The following is a 21,919-nucleotide window of genomic DNA, read 5'->3' as shown; positions in this document are numbered from 1 at the left end:
GTTACAGCAGTTGCAGCAGTCATTTGAGGCGGAGTTTGAGGCAAACTAGGCCCAGGCTGAGAAACTACACCAGGTGCAGAAGTTTGAATAGTAGGCTGGATAGGTTGCTGGGTTGAACCAGAAACCAAGGGTTACCCAAATTGAGATGACAACTACACATTCGGTTGCAAGATCTGTTGATATTGAGATGGATCCGACACAACGTTCATTCCGAGGTATGGACCCATAGAAGGTTGAGCATATTGAGGACCATAACCGGGTTGATGGTAGGGTTGATAATTCAAAGGTACATTTCCAGCTCCTTGGAAAAATGATTGACCTGAAAGTGGTTGGAAACCTTGGGTTGGGTACTGACCTTGAGGTTGATAACCTTGAGGCACGTACTAAAACTGGGGTTGACCTTGAGGTACGTAATGAGTCTAGGGTTGACCTTGAGGAATGTACTGTCCCGAAGGTATGTACTGTCCTTGAGGTTGGCCCCCAGGTGGTAACTGGGTACCTTGAGGTTGCCCCCCAGGTGATAATTGAGGACCTTGAGGTTGCCCCCCAGGCGGTAACTGACTACCTTGAGGTTGCGGATTTGGAATGGTACCTGACATCATAAGAATATCTTCTACACTCAATGGCTTAGTTCCGTTATTACCAGTTAATAACCCTTGTTCAACAAGTTGAGGAGATGCTCCCGAAAAAGTACCAGTAAGTGACTGATACCTAGAGGGAACAGAAGGACCGCCATATAAAAATGTTTCTGGAGATTGAGAAAACATGGATGACTGTCTCGACATATTCAAAGGAGGATAATAACCTCTAGGTGTTGGATGAAAAGGAATGCGAGGTGGAGAAAAACTTAGTCCCGGGTTTTCTAGAAAATTAGTCAATGAAAGATACCAAGCGTCCCTCCTAGGTGGACTGTAAAAGATCGATTCACGCTCCCTAAGTTCTATAGTTGGTTGATTTTTAGGGATAGACATACCTTCTTCCGGAGTGACAAGTTCTTCAATAGCAATGGGTCCAGAAGGAAGATTTTGGGTAATGATTCTTCCTACCCTGGGTGAACAGGACCACTGGAAGTTGGAGAGGCAAATCCTGATGATGGAGTAGCAACGAGTTCAGTTTTAGGTTTAGAAATTTCAGGTTCCTCAGCTAATTCACTAGTAGAAGAAAAACTACCAGTAACTTCAGAAAATGAAATTGGTTCAGTAATATACTCTAGTGCGTGAACTTGATAATCAAGATGCACAACTAAAGAATATTCTCCTTCTTCAGGTTACCCAACTCTACTATCACTAGGAGTTACAAGAGCTCATAGCCCTTCAAGCTGGCTTGGTGAAAACTCAGGATGTTGGCCCCAAAGTCTACGGGACTGCCTCGGTAATTTAGCCACGATTAAATATTTTAATTACTTCACACGCAAACAAAGAAAAATCTCAATGAAAACCACCTAAAGTCTCTAAAGAACCAAACAATTTGAAGCACACACCTAAAGAATCTAGGAGTTCAAACCACACACAAACAGTACTTTCCGTACCGAAAACACTAGTTGGTGATGAAATCCAACGTCGCAGAATTCAATACAGAAATTGCGGTTGGAACAGTTACCCCGAAAACCTGCTTAATGAAACAGACTGGCACAAGTTTCTCCACTAAACTGTCTCAAGTGAAGAGAACCCCCTAGAGAATCCAAGTGAGTCTAGTCGACGTCTGCTCTAAGTACAGTGGGATCTTCCCTCCACCGTCACCTTAGGAAAGAATCCTATAGATTATGGTCACTATGGTTACCAACATAAACAAATATACCTAGGGGAACAGTCTGTGATCCGATACACACGCAAAGGCAAAGTAGCAAAGCTCAATCCCCTTGAAGGCTCCTTGACATAATCCAAGGTTTACCAACAAGTGACCCTAGGCTCCTTGACAATGGTTAATCCAAGGTTTACCATTTTTAATACGTGTTTATCTGCTATCGTTCCCAATGAGGAAGGATTGATTACCCCACTGGTTCGGATATGACCTCGTGCTTGACTCCTTTAAGAGGAGCTTCCCAGAGCATAGATGTAACAATTGGAACTTATCTCCTACTGCAAGATATAGCTACTTGTTTGTTTTTACTATCTTGGAGAGTTAATTACTCCCTACTCCAAGATACTAGCCTAAGCTATGTTGGTGATAAAGAGCCCTAGAAATAAAAATATTGCTAGATAGATTTTACTTTAAGCGTTATTTTTATGGTTGTTTCTTAAGTCAAAAGGTGTGGAGATGAAATTTTATGGTGTGAAGACTCGACTCCAAAACACTAAAAATGCACTTAAGATGATAAACAATCCTTTTTCTTCAATGAATTTCTAGCTAAAGAAAGAGTTGAGAATGCAATTTCTTGAAAAACAAATCTTTCCTTAACCAACAAATGAAAAGAAAAACTTTTTTGTCTTTTTCAATAAACTCAAAAACGAGACTACTAATTATGCTCACGAAAAATATCCCTTTCTTTTTTCCACTCAAAAACTACAAAAACAAACCTTTTCAAAAGAGATTTTTTTTTTTAATTTCTAGAACACACTCAAAACTATTAAAAATCTAGTCTTTAGATCTATAAATTCTAGAAAATCTAATGAAGCAAAATCTTACAAAATTTATTTTCGAGGATGTTTTACTTAGTTATCGGCAAACTAAGGACTAATTCGTTCAGAATAACAAATTAATCAAAAACAACTAGCTTATGTTTTCTTTTTTAAAAATGAAATCCAAAACTTTCAAAACAAGTTCTTTCGAAGCTTTGCAAAGAGAAAAACGAGATGTATTCCTCACCAAAGGCAGATTTTACAAATCGGTCAGACCCATAAAGAAGACTAGCAAAAACCAAGGTGATCTGAGGTTTCTAAGTCTTCTAAGCTCTAAGTTACTACAAAGACCAAATGAAAATCAAGCCAGGCACACAAAACTTCTAGAAATTCACCTAAAACCTAAATTCCAATGGAATTCACCTACAAAAAGTTTCTGACAAGGCACATGCAGATCTGGGAAGAGGTTAAAAAACATAAACAAATCCTAAGCTTAACTCAATGAAAATATTTTAATTTTTTCAAAATTTTGACATGGTCCGCAAGCTCCCAGCATAACCAGGTGCGGTACCGCTCTGTGTAGTAAAGCAACTGTGCGGGGATGTCCGCACTGTGTTACAACCAGAACGTGCGGTCCTCTCTCAAAAGCGTGAAAAAAAAAAACAATTCAAAATCTAAAGAACCTACCCAATCCCACACACATCAAGAAAAAACCAAAAACAAAGAAAAAGTTTCTCAAGTCAAAGTAACAACAAAGGCAAAAACCAAAAATTCAAGTCCCCAGTGGAGTCGCCGTTTTGTTGGGCGGATAAATTGTTCTTGCGAACAAGACCAATCTCCTTAGTATCTATGGATATCTGGCGACAAGAAATACAAACATATTATATCTTTCTCTAAATATTGCGATTTATAAATAAAAGCCAATAGATGTTTTAGACCCTACCTCAAGTCCAATGCCAGTTTGTGGAAGCCATGCTCCGTTCGTCCAAATGAGCTCCCTTTGAAAGAACCTGCAAACACAAACAGGAACACATCAAATAAAACCTGCATAGCCAATATAATAAACCATATTTATCATGATGATCAAGGAATTCATGAAATAAACCATAGAAGACAATTTATTAAGAAAAAAGAATCTGATTGTATTAACTTTAATCAAAGAAGAACTTTACAACCTTGGTGCCTTGATGCTATACAAGCTCCTCCCAGGGTCCAGCAAGAATCTCCTCTACTTTGACAAGTTTCACTCTCTTCCCAAAGAGATCAAAAGGTATGTAATCTCTCCTCTCAAGCTCAATTAGGAAGTCTAAATTCCAACAGCATTTACCCTAAAAAATATTCAGCTTTCAACCTCCCTAGCAACCAGCCTAATGCCTCATTTTATAGTGCATAGGAAGGAAGTTACCATGTCCACCTTCAAAGGGATAGAGTCCTCCTTCAAAGGGATAAGTTCCTCTCATTAAGGGGTTAGCTCCTTTAGTTATGGGATGCATGAACCACCTAGGAGCGAACTTGCCACCTCAAGATTCCTTCTAGAAGTGTCCATAATTAACCCAAAGTGAGTTTTTAATAATAAAATTGCGCCTTTTTTACTTTTACAGGGGTACGCACCCATTCCTTTAGAGACACACCGGGCAGGTCCGTAGGTGACATGACCAAGAGGTGCAGGACCGCAGGTAATGCTAAGAGAAAGTGCGGAACCAGAGTTTTAGAGATTTTCAAGGACTTTCTCTCATTTTCAAGGCTTGACATGAAGAGCTGAGGTTTGAGACTTGAAAAGGAGGATAGTATGAGTGGTGATAGACTCACACTGACTGCAAAAGTCATGGTGACAATATTTTGTGTAACATTTGTGCCACAATTTGTGCCATGTTTTGCACTTACTATTGTACCCACGTTTTCTTGCAATTTTGAATCCATGTTCATGCCCTCTTTTGCATCAAATATTGCATCTCTTTTTCCATCCACTTTTGTGTCGGGTTTATGAATTAGGTTTTGCATCTCATTTTGTATCTAAGTTTTCATCTACTTCCATTGCACCCATTTTTTGCATCTAATTTTGTTTCTCCTCTTGCATCCATTTTTACATCCAATTTTACATCCCTTTCTGCATCATGTTTTGCATCCAAGTTTTTATATTTTTTGTGTCTAATGTTACATCCACTTTTGTTATGCCATAATTTGTGCCATATATTGCACCTATTGTTGCAACCCACATTTTCTCCCACTTTTGTATCCACATTTGGATCGTATTTTGTGTCCAGGTTTGCATCGAATATTGTGTATTTTTTTTCATTCTCTATTTTATCCACTTTTACATTAGGTTTTACATCTCATTTTGCATTTAATTTTGCATCCACTTCTATTTCATCCAATTTTGCATCTAATTTTGTGTCCATTGTTGCACTCATGTTTATCTCCACATTTACTTCCCTTCTTGCATCTTATTTTGTGTCCAAGTTTGTCTCCTTGTTGCGTCCAAGTTTGAGCCCATTTCTACATTTGTTGTTGCATCCACATTTGTTTCACCACAATTCGTGCCAAGTTTTACAGCTACTATTGCACCCATGTTTGCTTCCACTTTTGAATTTTTTTTTGTATCCTATTTTGCATCGAAGTTTGCATTGACTATTTCATATGCTTTTGCAACCACTTTCGTGTCAAGTTTTGTGTCTTTTTTTTCATCTACTTATGTTGCATCCACTTTTAATCCAAATTTACATCTATTTTTTCCCGCATTTTTTTGTTCACTTTTACATCCTTTTTTCATTGATGATATATTATGACATTGAAAATTATGAACAACTGATGACAATGTCAATAATCATGATGATGACGACGATGGAATGAATTGTGATTATATGATAAAGATGATGGTGGTTACAATGACAATGATTATCATGATGACGATGATAACAACCTTGGACAATCTTCCCAATTTTTAAATGTTATCACTATCATAATCATAATCATTATCTTTGGTGTCATCATCCAAGTTATCATCATTTTCTCATCATTATCATCATTGTCATCTAGGTTATCATCAACAATAATGGTGTGAATGATGACAATGTAAATGATGATGATTTCCATGATGTCGATGAAAACAACTTTCATGTCCACATTAGTATAATGCATGATAAATAATACATCATGTGACACCACATTCAGGTTACAATTCCAATTTACAAAGTAACACTTAACATAACAAGGCCTTATAGTACACTCTGTGTACAAAGGAGGGTCTTCCACTATGATCATTTCCTAATCAGTTGGTGCTTTAAGAGGGTAAAATAATAAATGATCATAAGACAATGAATATATAGTTTATGGCTATGGTTTCCCAGGGAGAGGGGTGAAAATTCTCGACATAGAAAGGATTTCAAGGGGCGGTAACAACATGGTTGACCTAAGAGGGCTCAATTGTATTGAATATAGGTGTATAAACTCCTAGTGCTAGGTAAATTTCCCCTAATAAAGAGTCACATAAGGTGGGAAAATTTCACAAAAACTTCGTAATAGAGATGCTAGCCGGAAATATTTTCTAGTATAGAAAGAATAGGTGAAAGAACCTTGTATCGGAGGTATTCCCATAGGTATCTATTTCGTTTATTATTAGGAGCTAGAGGGATATTGGTATTGGTTTTATTTCGGTAAAAAAGTGAGCTCTTATTGGGTTATTGTAGCTTTAGCTCGGTTGAGAGTTTGTAACTCCATCATATTCTCGAGCTCTTGTGGTAACATTGACATCAAATTATACTACTTATGTATAAAATCAAGCATGAAGCAAGCTCTTGAATTTTCTACTAGATTGGTGGGAGAAGTAGGTGCCTGACTATAAAAGTCTCTTGGGAAGAATTGGAGGCTTGTGAAGGCTGACTAGATGAAGATGTATGTTGAGGGAAACAATTACAAAAGATTTAAAATGGGGAATTTTTAGGGGGGATGAGTCTCCTTTGATGTGACTATTCTTTTAAGTGCCTCACTCTTTAGTATATAACACATTCTTCCATAGAATGCCTCGATCTCTTATGATAATTGTAATACTTTATAGGATGAAAGGGAAAATAAGAAATGGATTCCTTTTAAGATTGTCAGAATGTTGTTCCACTAGTTATGGTGGAGATGGTTCAATTATAGGTGGTGGAGGTTGAGTGGATGGTTGTATAGGTAGAGGATTTGAAGAATATGGTTGATCCTTCTTTTTCAAAATTATATTTATGGGTGGATTAACACGAGTGGAAGAAGTGGAAACAACAACTTCATGAACTAAATTGGAAAGACCATCCCCTACAACATTTCTATCCTTTTTGTTTCCTTTTGGCTTAGTCACTCTTGATTGTGAGTCGCTAAGAGAGAAGCTACTTCACTAGCTATGATAGGAGGATAATAAGCTCTTAAGTTATGTCTAATGTTGATAATTTATAAGTCCAACACCTTATTGATATAATTCTAATATGTTATCTATTTATTATTAATACATTCTAGTTGCAAATATTCTCTTATAATTTCTACCAAGATTTTCCTAAGCTCATTTAGAGAGAACTTGGTCTCACATCTAGCTAATGAAAATTAGAATGTATGGATGAAATAGGTCATAACTTACCGCTTTCCTTGCTTTAATTATATACGATTAACCACTTCAAATACATCGATTGGTTTAATATCATACATTCCCAAAAATGTATCACATATTTTATCAAAAGTCTATAGAGTTCTTGGGAAGGTTTTCAAACCATTCAAAGCCTAACCTAGTAAGAGTGTGTGGAAATAATTTGGCCATGACTTCTAGACATTTCCTCAATTATTTAAAAAGTATGATGAACTTGGACAAGTGCGCTAGAGAGACATAGCCATAGTTCACTAGAGAGGCCCAAGCACAAGTATGCTACACAAGAGATGCGCAAAGATACGTGCCCTTAGGCATAAAACACATTATAAGAGAGATAAAGAATATCACAAGATGATGGAATACAAATGCAAGTTGTGGTGTACTTATACACAAGAAGGGATCTTCCTAGGGGTTAATGAGTCTACATGTAAAAAGTTTACTAGGTTTACCTTATCCTCTCCTTACTATTACAACAAATGATAATAAATGATTGAACGATGGCCTTAGCCATGATGACAAATACATTAATGATACATATAAGTGTGTTGAGGCTTGGAGATTGCACTCATAATTCTAACAAAATCCCACATCTCTAAGATTGATTTCATCTAGTAGAAATCCCTCTTGATTTCCTTACTGCACTTAAAACAACAAACTCCCACCCAAAAAACAATTGAAGTAGAATTATCCTAACTAATATTTTTCATGTTTCTTAGAATATAAACTATATCCATTGCAAAATTGAAAAGGAATGAACTCTACATCTATAAAGATTGATTTCATGGGAAACCAATCCTTCCTCTCCCTTATGATATTTAGGCCTTACTAACCTTGGGTTGTGCATTTTGAGGTGAATGCAAGTTGCTTGTTGAAATTACTACTAATGTGTAACACATCCCATTTTACACTAAAAGAAAAAATCCTAATTGATGATTATTCTTAATTTAGTCTTATGGAACTCTATTATCAATGTAAATTTTTCTTCCTTTATAGTGTATTCAATATTATTGGACTTCCTAACATTGGTATCAAACCATAATTATAGTCTTGAAAGGTTCATAAAATTTGAAGTCGCCAAAATTTAGATTTTTAACTAGACTTGATTTATTTTTAAAGTCTAATACTTAGCTTTTAAGTTAATTTATGTTCTTTGTATTTTTAGTTTATATAATATGTGTGACATATGTAACTCTTATATGAAGGTTTATAACTTATCATTTTATTCTACTAAAGTGTATCATTAATTTATAACACCTTATAGTTTACTTACTTTTACACTAGTCTTAATGCCAATTCTGGTCTCTAATCAAGTTTATCATCCTAATTACACCTCCAAACCATAGTCTTATTACACTACCCTTTTATTAATTAATTCTTCGTGTTACTAATCATGGTCGATTTATCACCTCTATTGGTTCTTAATCGAGCTTACTATGTTAAAATGCTTTTCCTTTCAAATGATGTCCCAACATCTATTATGTCACCAATAATGAAATACCTCATTTGAAATAACATTCCAGCTATATGATAAGAATGGCAGTAAGTACTAAGTTTATGTGGAGCACTCACATTCCTCCATGTGTGCTAGATATGTGTGAGCTTGACATGATGACACAGTTTGTGGTGTTTAGGAAGCATTTTTACATGAATGATTTTGATTTCTCCTCGGGAAATCAATGATCCACAACATTAGGTTTTCTTGGTCGTGCCATTTTGGATTTTGTTCAAACATATGCTAAGAATTTCGGCTAAATTTTCTTCACTCTGTATTTCTCCAAAATTCACTGATACAGTAATCCAACATTAATTTACTACACCCCAAATTATTTTCAATTCTTATATAACCAATGCTAAAATTAAGGAGCTATTGTGTATATCAAATGGGAAATTTCCACTATAGGGAATTGATCCTTTGCATGGTGTGTAAAAACTGAGAATTATAGAAATAAAGTTGTGTAAAAAGAGTCTTACTATGATCTATCCCTCATATAAATGTGTAAAACATTAGCCAAATTGGTGTCAAGGGAAATAAATGGAGTTATAGATCTATTTCACACTTCCTACTCCTCATACCTAGATAGCTACTTGTATAAAAAGTTATTATTACCTCCTAAAGAGTCAAATGAGTATTCTGAGTTTCATATGGCCTACTAATTGAATATCTAGTAAGAGAATTTATTTGGAAATTAGTTATAAATTCTAAGGTTATAGAGTGAGTCTATAATTATAGGTACCAATTCTAATGATTTATACACTCTCTGTCTTATTGATATATAATGTCTAATATATCTGAACTTGTTAATATAATTAGAAATCCTGGATAAATACATAATGAAACATGAAGCTTCATGATATGCAAATATAGAGGAGTTGGTTCCAGATCTAATTCCTATCGGGTTACCTCCATTACTTAGACATATATTTGTGTGAAAATTAATTGAATTGGTTTATGTTTAAAGACAAGGCTTCGAAGGTGAGGTTAGCAAAGACAAAACACACTCATCATAGTGGTGAGAAAAGATTAAAATAATTAATAAAATTTTTATTAGAAGAAAATCATTGTTATCTAATTTGTCCCTATTTACTAATTGATGGGAACTAAAATATGGAAGACATCCAAATCATTTGGAAAAAGAAATGTTGCAACAAAAGAGATGGGTTGATTTTCTTGTGTGCATGGAGTTTGAGGTATGTAATCTTAGTTGGATTTCCAATATATATTTGAACCATATTTGATCTTGGTGGATACTGGTGGCCACCTACCTATTACACCTAGACCTCTAGTCGGTTTCATCTCATTCCTTGTTTATTGCAACATTTACTATTTTTAGTAGTTTTTTGGGTCCTGAACTTCCGGAGCAGTTTTGACCCCCTAAATGGAATTTTTTTAGGTCTGCAGCAAGCCCATGGAAATAGGTAGGGGCATGCCACAAATCTTGTATTACTCAGAGAGATCTTTCCAACAAGATATCATACATGCCAAATGGAGATAATATTACCAAGTTATGACCCCGGGAAGTTGGTTGCCCAACTAAACCCAACATGCCCCACAAACTCTTAGAATTCGATCTCCTAGGTTAGGTTTTTGGTTGTTTATTGTTTTCCCTTGTTTTTCAATAATAAATAGGCCCATGACCCTCATTGTAACACAATTCAGAGGCATGTAGCCACCAAATCTCTTCTCAGAGATAAGTTACCATCGCTCAAGCTAGTTTATTTCCATTATATTTGTAAGCACATTTCAATATTTTATATTAATGAAATGAAGTGTTATTTATGTTGCATCTTTGTATTCATGGTTATATATGTATTTTGTTTCATTCGTGTTTAAGTTCAAATTAGTGGTATCATAGCGGTCTACTATTTCTCTATTTTTCTTTGCATGTCCACAATGAGGTTAGGATATAAGGAGTTAGGGATCGAACTGGTTGAACCTTTGCAAGACCAGCCTCGTAAATCCCGATGGCCTCCCATGGAGAAAGAGATGAAAGACGAGGGGGTAGGAGATCCTTTCAAAATATTTCTCAAAGAATCCCTCAAGCAAAAAAGGAACACAATGATGGACAACTTTTCCTAGATCCTTCAAGGGCTAACCAAAGGTGACACAAGTCCTTCCTGCAGCCACTCTGGAAGCACGACACCCTTTAAGGTACATATTAACTTTGACATCCCCATACTTGAAGGTTGGATAGATGCACATGTTGTAGATAAATGGTTAAATCTAATAGGATTATATTTTTATGTTCATTATTTTTCCAGTTGAGAAAATATTACTTTTTCACTCCTCAAAGTCACCCCCCATATTAAGGACTAGTGGGAAACCTACTGTGAGAAGAAGGACGAAAGTACACCCCCACTATTTTCAGTTGCACCCACTTGCAATTTGTTCTGGGATGCCATTAAGGAGTAGTACTACCCTATTGAGAGCTATGAGGATCAATACATAAAGTGGACCATGCTATGGCAGAGAAGGGACCAAGACGTGCTGAAGTTTACCAATGTTTTTCATACCCTTCACACAAAGTTGGGTAATAAGGATTCTGAGTGACATTTGGTACTCAAGTACCATGGCTATCTACAAAGGTACATCTAAGAAGAGATGGAGTTCCTGAACATCTCCTCGCTCAAAACAGTGTACTGATACGCAGTCAAGATTGAGTAGACGTTTAAACATAAGAAGTAAGACTTTGGATCTATGAATCTGAAGTAAGGGAAACGTGCCCCCAAAACGAATAGCAAAGGACAAAGCCAAGGCGGGGCGAACCAAGACAACCTGTTGACGTTGCAAGAAAAGAACAACACCATGAACCCAAAGAAGGGCATGGGAAAATGGTGTGAGCTCCATAAGAGCTCCACTCACAATACAAGTGAGTATCGGGCCAAGAAGTCATTAGTGGTCGAGTTGAAGGCTTCCGAATCAAATGCATGTTCTGACTTTGAGTCAAAACCTGACAAGGGGAATGAAAAATGGAAGAAGATAATTGACACGGACCTAAGTGCCACCATGGCCACCACCAAGATCCAGAAGAATGAGCCTAAAGATACAAAGGAGGGGAAATGCCTCTTCCACTGACAGATCTAGGTGAGGGGTTATCCGCTGCAGTTCATTGTCAACACCGAGAACCAAATAACCTCATTTTAGAAAAGGTCGTGAAGCGATTGGGCCTACCAACTACAACACATCCACATTCATACACCATCGGATGGCTTCCCCAAGGATGAGATCTCCGCATCAGCCAGCAGTGTCACCTTCCCTACAGCATCAAGCCCTTCATGGGTGAGGTACTGCATGATTTTTCTCCTCTTGAAGCTTGTGATGTATTATTAGGAAAACCATACTTTTGGAAGTGGTATGTTGTATATGAGTCTATAGCTCTCTCTATGATTATTATTTTTGGAAATAAGTTGTACAAGATACCATAGGTTGCTCCACCTGCTGCCATATCTTTGATCACTACAAAGAAATGCAATAAGATCATTTCACAGACAAGGAAATTTGTTTTCCTTATGATTCGCCCTCAGTGAAAGAATAATATTGTGGCCACGGATTCCAGTCAGGGCTCCTTCATATAACAACAACAAATGGACAAGGTCATGGAGGAGTACATGGACATTTTTTCCTCACCCACAAAGGTACCTATGCACTGTAAGGTCAAGTACTCCATCGATATGACCCCGAGGGTGCTGCTACCCAATGGACTGACCTATCGATGCTCTATTTTGGAGAATGATAAGATGAAGAGGCAAATTCAGAAGTTGTTCTAGAAAGGGCACATCAGGACTAGTTCATCATCCTATGGGAGCTCAATTGTATTGGTATAGAAGAAGGATGGAACCTGGAGACTCTGTATTGACTATCGGGCGTTGAACAAGGTCATTGTTTGGAATAGATATCCAATCCCATGGATTGATGACCTTCTTGACTAGATCAAGGGGAAAAAATATTTCAGCAGGATTGACTTGAATTCCAAGTATCACTAGGTGCCTATCGAACCCTTCAAGGTGTGGAACATTACCTTCAAATCCAAGGAGGGTCATTTTGAATAGTTAGTCATGCCTTTTGGGTTAATGAATGACCCTGTGACCTTCTTGAGATTGATGGACCACATCCTGCGACCCTTAACCAATGAATTCTTGGTGGTGTATTTATATGACATATTGATCTTCAACCAAATATGGGAAGAGCACCTCCACCATGTTCGAGAGGTCCTCCAAACCCTACAACAACACAAGTTGTGTGCCAATTTGGAGAAATGCACTTTTTGCATGACCCGGGTTCAATATATGGGGTACATCATTGATGAGAAGGCTATGCATATGTACCTAGCCAACATATAAGTCATTCAAGATTGGCCAACCCCAACCACTCTAATAGAGATCCACATCTTTCTGGGCCTCGCCAATTTCTTTTGCAAGTTCATGTTGGGGTTATCTCATATCACTTGGTCTTTAAGTCAAGTCACCAAGGGCAGAGCAAAATAAAATTTCTTTTGGTATGAAACCCAACAGAATGATTTTTCTGATTTGAAGCATCGCCTCTACTCTGCACCAGTGCTCACATTAACAAACCTACAACAACCATTTTAGATCGAGACAAATGCCTTTGACTACGCTATTGGTGCAGTTCTTACTCAATAGGAGCATCCAGTGGCTTACCACAGTGAGACATTTTCAGACACAGTCTGAAAGTATTCCACCTATGACAAAGAAAGATATTCCATTGTGTAGGCCTTCTATCAATGGAAGCATTACATTATGGGGAAGGAAACGGTCATCCACATAGACCACCAACCCCTGTAGTTCATACAGACACAAGGGAAGTTGCAGAACGATAGCCATCAAAGATGGTCCACATCCCTGCAACAGTTCCATTTGAACATTAAGTACAATAAGGGAAGCACCAATAATTTTGTCGAATGCCTCAGCCCACCACCAATAATGACATTGATCACTGTGCTCGACTTCCGTGGGCACGAGACTTTGGGGTGGCCACATATTTACAAGAGCAATCCATAATTTGGCAGCACATATCAGACACTCCTGGACGGTAAGAAATTTCCAAATTTTCACCTCTAGGATGAATTGTTATGCCACCTAGGACACATCTACGTACCTTCAAACGAGTGTTCCAAGGTGATTTATGAGGTGCACTATATTTGGGTCACTGGACACTTTGGAGTAGAGAAAATAGTGGTAGTACTGCAGAAGTATTTTTATTAGCCGAACCTTCATTAGGATGTTGGGAAGTACATTAGATCCTACACTACCTATGCCCTTGCCAAACCAACCATCAAGAAGCAATGCATGTATAATCCTATGCTACTCCTAGTCAACCTTGGGAATCCATCTCGATGGATTACATGTTAGGCCTTACTTTTACTAAACACGACAATGACTGTGTTTTCATGGTCATCAACAGATTCTTTAAGATGTCCATTTCTGAGTTAATGTCATTTTCATCATGCAAGAAGAGTATCACAATAAATTCCATTGCTAAGCTCTTCTTTGAGCGACTGTGGGTACACTTTGGGATCCCATAGTCCATTATATCAGAAAGGGACAACATATTCCTAAGTGAATTTTGGTCAAGTCTCTGGTTGATGTTGAATACCAAACTTACTAAGTTTATGGCTTTCCACTCCCAAACCGATGGCCAAACATAGGTCGTCAACATGATGATCATACACATTTTGTGCATGTACAACTCGAATAGTACAAGAGCATGGGATGAATCATCCCCTATGTCTAGCATAGCTACAACAGATATATCCATAGCTCAATAGGCCACAACCCCTTTTAGGTAGGGTTGGGGTTTCAACCATTATGTCCCATTGATGTGGGCATACCATTTTCAGCTACTCAGGCAGATTCGGCTCACATCCAATCTGAAGTCGATAGGGCTAACAACTTCATTAAGAACATTCAACACATCCATCAGTAGGTCCATGATATATTGGACAAAGCCAATGTTAATTACAAGTAGTGCCATGTTCAACATCAGGTGTCGCACATGTTTTGGGTGGGCGACAAAGTTTGGCCACATTTGTAGAAGAAGCACCTCATTGGACCCCACTGCAAGATTTTCCCACTTTGATATGGTCCATACACCATCACCAAGGCTATAGGGGACAATTCCTTCGAGCTCAACATTCCACCATTCCTTGGTCTGCATCAAGTGTTCAATGTAGACCACCTTCAGCCATACTTTCCACCATAGCTAGACACATCCGACATTGCAGAATAACTCACACCAACGAAGTTAAACCTAGATTGCATGGAATAGGCCACAACTGATTAGATCATGGATACACATATCAAGAACACTCGCCAACATAGGATCTAGCTATATCGAGTTTTCAAAGGATGCCAACCCCTTCACCAAGAACCAATTTCATGAGACATTTTCACACCTCATGGAGGCTTTGCACGCAATGGGGACCATTTCTTCCTAAGGAGGGAGGAATAATCTAGTTGGATATTAGTGGCCACCTGCCTATTCCACCTAGATCTCCATTCGGCTTCATATGTTTCCATGTTTATTGCAACATTTAACATTTTTATCAATTTTTTAGGTCCTGAACTTTCAGACTAGTTTTGACCCCCTAAACAACATGTTTTGAAGTCTGCAATAGGCCTGTAGCCATGGGTAATGACCTACCACAAATCCTATATACTCAGAGATATCTTTCCAATAAGGTATCATGTGTGTTAAATGAAGATAATATGACCAAGTTATGACCCTGAGAAGTTGGTTGCCCAACTAACCCTAAGGGGGCCTACAAACTCTTGGCGTTCCATCTGCTGGGATTAGGGTTTTGGTTGTTTATGGTTTTCCCTTGTAGTTCAATAATAAATAGGCCTATGAGCCTCATTGTAACATAGTTCAAAGGCATGTAGCCGCCACATCTCTTCTCAGAGATAAGTTATCATCGCCCAAGCTAGTTTATTTCCATTTAGTTTGTAAGCATATTTCAGTATTTGATATTAATGAAATGAAGTGTTATTTATGTTGCATCTCTGTATTCATGGTTATATCTATATTTTGTTGCATTCCTATTTAATTTTGAATCAGTGGTATTAGAGTGGTCTATTCTTGCTCTATTTTTCTTTGCATGTCCCCAACAAGGTTGGGATATAAGGAGTTAGGGCTCGAACTGGTCACACCTTTGCAAGTCCAGCCTCACAAATCCCAATGGCCTCTAATGGAGGAAGAGAAAAAAGTTGAGGGGGTAGGATACAATCTCAAAATCTTGCTCAAATAAGCCTTGGAGCGACACAGGAATGCGATGATGGACAACTTTGCCCAGATTCTTCAATGATTACCCAAAGACGACACATCTCCTTCTAGCAACCACTCTGGAAGTGCCACACCCTTTAAGTTACAAGTTAACTTTGGCATCCCCATATTTGAAGGTTAGATAAATGCGAATGTTGTAGATAAATGGTTAAATATACTAGAAGGGTATTTCTTTTGTACATGATTTTTCCAGCCTGGAAAAGATTACTTTTGAACTTCTCAAAGTCACCCCCCACGTCAAGGACTAGTGGAAAACGTACTATGAGAAGAAGGATGAAAGAACACATTCACTATTTTCAGATGCACCCACATGGAATTTGTTCCGGGATGCCATCAAGGAGTAGTACTACCCTATCATGAGCTATGAGGATAAATACATAAAATGGACCACACTGCAGCAAGGAAGGTACAAAGATCTGCCATAGTTTACCAATGTTTTTCATACCTTTCGCACAAAGTTGGGTATCAAGGGTTCTCAGTGACATTTGGTACTCAAGTACTGCGAATGTCTACACAAGTACATTTAGTATGAAAAGGGTTTCCTGGACATATCCTCACTCGTCATGGTGTATCAGTACACTGTCAAGATTGAACAAAAGTTTAAACATAAGAACTGATAATTTGGTTCTCTGAATTCGAAGCAAGGGAAAGGCGCACCCAAACCGCAGATCAAAGAAAAAATCCAAGGTGGGGTGATCGAGGACAACCCGTAGAAGTCACAGGGAAAGAACATGACCATGAAGACATAGAAGGACACAAGAAAATGGTGTGAGTTCCATAAGAGATCCACTCACAACACAAATGAGTTTCAAGCCAAGCAGTCATTGGTGATTGAGCTGAAGGCTTCTGAATCAAATGCATGTTCTAACTTTGAGTCAAAACCTGATAAGGGGAATGATAAAGGGAAGAAGATGATTGATGTGAATCACAATTCCACTGTGGCCACCACCAAGATCTAGAAGAATGACCCTAAAGATACATAGGAGGGGCAACACCTCTTCCACTCACAAATGTGGGTGAAGGGTTGTTTGATGCAGTTCATTGTCGACAACGGGAGCCAAAAGCACCTCATTTCAATAGAGGTCATGAAGCGACTGGTCCTACCAACTAGATCACATCCACATCCATACACCATCAGGTGGCTTTACTAATGACGAGATCTTTGTGTCAGTCAGTAGTGTCACCTTCCCTATAGCATCAAGCCCTCCATGGATGAGGTACTGTGTGATGTAGCTTCTCTTGAAGTTTGTGATGTATTAGGGCAACCATACTTTTGGAAGTGGGATGTTGTATATGAATCTAGACCTTGATCTATGATTATTACTTTGGGCAATAGGTTGTATAGGATACCAAAGGTAACCCCGCCTACCGTCATCTCTTTGATCACTGCAAATCAATGTAGTAAGATCATTTCACAGACCAGGAAATTTGTTTTCCTTATGATTCACCCTCAGGGAAAGAAGAATATTGTGGCCATGACTTCCACACAAGGCTCCTCTACACAACAATAATAGATGGACAAGGTCATGGAGGAGTACAAGGACATTTTTTCCTCACCTATGGGGGTACCTCTACACTTTCAGGTCAAGCACTCCATCGATTTGACCCTAGACGTGTCACTATCCAATGGACTGATCTATCGACACTCTGCTATAGAGAACGAGGAGATCAAGAGGCAGATTCATGAATTGTTATAGAAAGGGCACATTGTTGAGCTTTGAAATTACACCTCTCCTACACATTTTCCCATACTTTTTCCCCTCACCATTACTCCATAAGCTATCAGAAATCATTGCATATTGATTTTAAAAGAGCATTTAAGTGGTTTTCTAACTATGTTTTTGTGTTTTCTGTTTGACTTAGATTTTGCTCATTAGCTGCGGAATGCAGCCACTTTCCGCAACTGATTCAACTTTCCGAAGCTATTTTTGTTAAACTCTAGGTTGCAGGTGTCATCAGGAAAAACAAGCCACATGGGCAAGTTAGAAATGACCTGGACATGGATTAGGTCCTATTGGTTCATCTTGATTCATCAAGGAAAGCTATGGTCAACGGTGGTCAAGCGGTGGTAAAACAGAGGAATCCTACAGCAACATGACTGTGTCTTCAAGCATGTGAAGGATTCGTGGTCGTTCCTAGATCCTTGGGGTCATGTCGACAGTTCTAAGCTGCCCCACGATGTGAATGCAACAGCCATAGTTGATAGATTTAATAGTCTCGGCAACCATTATGCTAAATCCATGGACATTGTCTTTTACGTGTCTCATGTTGACGTAGTTTCACAGGAAAATAATTATGAAATTTTTGTTATAAATAACGCGTTTCTATACGCATAGAAGTTAGTTCTTGTTAATGTAATTTTGGTTGTTAAAGTTACTGTGCCATGACACTAGTTCCATTGTGTTAACAAGAGGATTATTCCTCTGTTTTGATATATAAAGAAGACTCTGTTTCTACATGATTGCGTGAACATAATTTTGGATTGATAGCCTGTTGACCGAGGTGTGCAGAGGGCCCCTGTATGCTGAGGTTTCATTTTCGTTGTTGATGTACAGTTTTTATGTCTTGTTTCCTTATTTTCATTGCACATGTTTCATAGTTATTCACCTGTGTATATATTTCTAACATTTCCTTCCTGTTTATGATTTCACAAGCTTTGTATATTGTTGTTAACGCTGATCAGTGTGTGTATGTTTCAGGACAGAGTAGGCCCGGGCATTTTTCATGCAATTTTTTGTAATAACTAGTGACATGGAATTAACCTCTCTGCTGACTTTTCTTTTCTTAGTTTTTTTTAATTCCAGTTATGCTTTGATTCCAGTCTTGTTCACTTGCTTTAGTAGTTAGTTTAGATATCAGATTGCTCAAGTCATTGATGTTATCTCCGAAAGCCATAGCTTAGACTACCTGGCAAGGTATCAAACCATAATTGACGTGATTTGATTTTAGCTTTAATTTTCTGCAATTAGATATCAACTTGCTCATATCATTGACAATTATCTCCGAAAGCCATAGCTTAGACTAACTGGCGAGGAATCGAATTATGAATGACATGATTTGATTTTAGTTTTACTTTTCTGCAATTAGATATCAACTTGCTCATATCATTGATGATTATCTCTGAAAGCCATAGCTTAGCATAACTGGCGAGGAATCAGATTATGAATGATGTGATTTGACTTTAGTTTTACTTTTCTGCAATTAGACATCAACTTGCTCATATCGTTGATGATTATCTCCGAAAGCCATAGCTTAGACTAGCTGGTGAGGAATCAGACTATGAATGATGTGAATTGGTTTTACTAGAATGTAATTTTTTATTTATTTGAGTGTAATAGCATAATTAATTTTCTGTATTTAGACAGCAGCAGAGACAATGGTTTCATGATCAGTAGTTCATTACTTGTTTGATTTGAATAGCAGCACATTTTCATTTTTGTTCAAGTATTAATTTCATCACTAGTATGTTTTAAGACCCTATGAAGTGTTAAGTTCTGGAAATCATTATAGAGGACATAATTGCCTTAAAATCTATATCCATACTTGCCTTCAATGTTGGGTTGTGTTATATTCTTCCCACGTAGTTAATAGGGGGTTTGAAGGGCACCCGTAACCCCACTTTATGGGGTCCGGGGCAGCGCCCCGAAAAATTTTGGTTTTGGACCATATGTTAGCTTGGGCGGACCCACCTATGGTTTTGTGCATGATTTTCGCACATGTTTTTTGGACGCGATGGTTTTCGGTCCATGGTATTGGACGCGATGGCTTTCGGTCCATGGTATTGGATGCTTCGGCATGTATAAATATGTATTGTAACATTCAAAGGAATATAATGAAAAATCAAGCTGGTAGTCCCGGTTTTGGGATCCAGGGAAAAATCTCTATGCATATGTGTTTTATGGGTTATGCTCTCGCATTGTTTATTTTCTTTGTTTAAGAATTCGTATGCAGGTAATTTCTGTACAGGGTTAAAACCTACATTTGGTATCGGAGCTGTTTTGGCTTCAAGGGGATGCCTTTGTTGCTGAGGGGTTTCGCTCGGGCCTGTGGTAGACCCTGTTCAGTGGGAGATCTGCGAGATCGATTCTGGTGGTGAAAGAAGATGGCGAGCAGTGGAAAGATAGAGATTGAGAAGTTCAATGGTCAGAATTTTGAGTTGTGGAAACTCAAGATGGAGGATCTGTTGGTGGATAAAGATCAGTGGATCGCAGTAGATCCGGGTACTAAACCATCGGGAGTGACTGATGAAGAATGGAAGAAGTTGGATCGGAAGGCAAAGAGCACAATACGATTGTGTGTCTCGGATTCAGTATTGCTGAATGTATCAGGGGAAGCTACGGCAAAGGCTTTGTGGGTCAAGTTAGGGACTTTGTACCAATCTAAGTCTCTGGTGAATAAATTGTTCTTGCGGAAAAAGCTGTATAACCTGAGGATGAAAGATGGAGACTCGGTGAAAGAGCATCTGAATGCGTTTAATACTGTGGTAAGTCAGTTATTATCTATTGATATTAAAATTTCAGATGAAGATAAGTGCATCAGTCTGTTGTGTTCTCTACCAGATTCGTGGGATAGTCTGGTTATTGCAATAGGTAGCAATGCAACTGCTTTGCAGTTTGATGAAATAGTCTCAGCCTTGCTGACGAAGGAGATGAGACGGAAAAATATGGACAACCATAATGGTGATGCCTTGTCTGTACGAGGACGGTCCCAGAACAGAAACAAAAATAAGTCATCGAGTGGGAGATCTAAAACCTAGAGGGAGATCTAAATCTCTAGGAAAACCTACAAAGGTGGTGTGCTGGAAATGCGGAAAGGAAGGGCACTTCAGAAGGGATTGTAAATCTAAAGCTCCTAATAAAGGAAAGGGATCTGATGATGCTCCTTCTGCAGAGGCGAAAACCACCTCAGATGAAGGTGGGGATGTGTACTTGGCTTCTTCAAGTACACATGTAGATCATGAGGCATGGTTGATTGACTCAGGTGCATCCTTTCACTTCACTCCCCATAGAGAGTGGTTCTGCGAGTATGAGAAATACGATGGTGGTGATGTCTTCTTAGGAGATGATAGGAAGGCTAGAATCATTGGTCGGGGAAAAGTAAAGTTGAAGTTGCAAGGTGGAAGGGTTAGAACACTTCCAGGTGTTCTAAATATTCCTGCATTGGCCAGAAATCTGATTTCTGTAAGCAAGTTGGATGATGCAGGTGTAAAGACGGTGTTCGAGAAAGATACCTGCAAGATGGTTCGAGGAGCACTGATATTAATGCGGGGAGTTTGGATTGGAACTCTGTACAAGCTGCAAGGTAGCACTGTTGTTGATGGGTGCAATAGTTCTATGGTTCCTGAAAATGGAGTAGAGAATCTAGTGGTCTCTGGAGAGAAGACCATGTTGTGGCATCAAAGGCTTGGACATATTGGAGAGAAGGGCCTTCAAATACTTCATGGTAAAGGTATGGTAGAAGGTATGAAGAATAGCTCTCTGGATTTTGATTTCTGTGAAAATTGTGTATATGGGAAGCAGAATCAGGTGAGTTTCCCCTCTGGTGGTAAGAGGACGAAATAGATATTAGAGCTTGTGCACAGTGATGTGTTTGGACCTGTGAAGGTTACATCACTGGGTAAGTCTATGTACTATGTATCATTCATAGATTACTTCTCAAGGAATACATGGATATATTTTCTTAAGAAGAAATCTGAAGTCTTTGACAGGTTTAAAGAATTTAAGGCTCTGGTGGAAAATCAGATAGAGAAGAAGATAAAGGTGCTGAGGACAGATAATGGTGGAGAATTTTGCAGCAAGGAATTTGAAGAATTTTGTAAGAAGAGTGGTATAGCACGGCAGAAGACTACTCCATATACACCTCAGCAAAATGGAGTCACAGAAAGAATGAACAAGACGTTGATGGAAAGGGCAAGAAGCATGCTCAGTGGTGCCGGGTTAGGACAGGAATTCT

This window comes from Pinus tabuliformis, chromosome 9, assembly GCF_031772625.1.
Source record: "Pinus tabuliformis cultivar Carrire ecotype Pingquan chromosome 9, CPIR1, whole genome shotgun sequence".
NCBI lineage: Eukaryota > Viridiplantae > Streptophyta > Pinopsida > Pinales > Pinaceae > Pinus > Pinus tabuliformis.
Note: the sequence above shows the minus strand (reverse complement) of the source record.